The following is a 1609-nucleotide window of genomic DNA, read 5'->3' as shown; positions in this document are numbered from 1 at the left end:
TAAGGAGGGAATGTCAGAAGGGATGTCAGGAAGAAATACAGCCTTTCTGGCCCGGTCTTCTGCTTGCTCTACCACCCTGTCTCAGAAGTCGGAGGCTTTGTATTTGAAAAGTGAAGCGGAAGCGGATTTCTGGGGACGGGCTAGGAGGCCACACTTTTGGTTATGGTTTCCCTTCAGGGAAACTGAGCCACACCGAGAGTTAGGCCAGTGGCTGTGGTGTGTGTGATGGTCTATGGGGGGCAAGTTTTCCTTTCCTGCGATTTCACCGTGTTTGAGACTCAAGCACTAGAGGAGTCCCTAATAAGATGAAGACCCACCGATGGCGTTTAGGAATCCATGTGTTTGGTCTCTGATGCCCATGGGCCTCAGACTCTGCACTGTGGGATGCTCCATTGCTGCTGTGATTTAAGGAAAAGGAAGTGGCTGTCACCCCTGCAACTCACATCCCTGGATAGAGTTGAAGCTGAATCAGTCAGGTCTCATTCCCAGATAAAAAAGGAGGGCCTGCCCTCTTGCCTGTGCTCACACCCATCCTGCAGGTGTGGGCTCCTACTCTCCTCCACTCAAGGCTGTCCTCAATGTTCATTTTAACATCAATCCCCCTATATATACATTTAGTGGGGTTGAGGCCACAGAGTGGTATTGGTCCCCTGCTCCTTCAAAGGATGGTTCTGAAAGGTAACTTTCTACCCTCCTCTGATGTTGGTGTTTCTATCTTTGGGGTTGGTCACAGTCCTGTCTGGCAATGTGAGGAGTAACCGAAGTCATTGCCAATTTCTGTTTCTGACCACCCAGCTGCCCATTATCCTTTACTCTGCTGGCTCCCCAACAGAGAGCTTGATATCCTTTCAGGGCTCTTGGCCCCAGTGTGACTGGTATTGTAGAAGGGACAGCGTCCTTGAAATTAGGGCCAACAGTGTACACGGACAGGACTTGGGTCTCAGGTTGCTCCTTCCTGCTGCTCCATCCTTTAGAAGCATAACAGTTTTAAAAGAAATAAGACTTGCATTGTCAAATCCTAACCTCATGTAGGGAGATCTAATAGAAGGGGGGTGGGGGCGCATAATCTGAGAGCATTTTCTGCCATTCCTTTCTACTTTGGAAGCCCCACCTTCAGAACACACTGGATTAGCCATTTCTGACTGCTTCCGCAGTTGAGCTTGAATGATGAATGCTTTCTAGCTGGTTCATTCATTCACTGTTTCCTTTCAGTTTTTAAGGGGCACCCCATCACATGAGTTTCTGGAATGGTCCGTTTCCATCAGAAAGGTCACTCACCCTGAGTTTTCGTTAAGGCCTCGATACCAGCCTCGAGGATCTAGGGATGCCAGCCAAGAAGGAGATTGAAGAGCCACAAAGAGAGGATTCTTTTCTGGACTTCTGAAGGGTGATTCATGCTTCAAGATAAAATGTGCTTCCTGGGCTCCACGGTTTCAGTGCTTGCACGGGCGGTGGAGGGACGGACCCGGGTGCATCGAGAAGCCCACCTTATAGACAATAATCGATGTGCTTTGGAGCGATGGTGGGGACCTATTTTTAGCCTACTGCCAAACCCTACCTTCTTTTTTATAGCCATCCTTGGCCAGATCCCATTCTAGTCTGTAGGTCC

This window comes from Mirounga angustirostris, unplaced genomic scaffold (genome assembly GCF_029215605.1).
Source record: "Mirounga angustirostris isolate CCGP_5_RB_7025 unplaced genomic scaffold, mMirAng1.0.hap1 SCAF_9, whole genome shotgun sequence".
Classification (NCBI taxonomy): domain Eukaryota; kingdom Metazoa; phylum Chordata; class Mammalia; order Carnivora; family Phocidae; genus Mirounga; species Mirounga angustirostris.
This window is presented reverse-complemented; position numbering follows the sequence as displayed.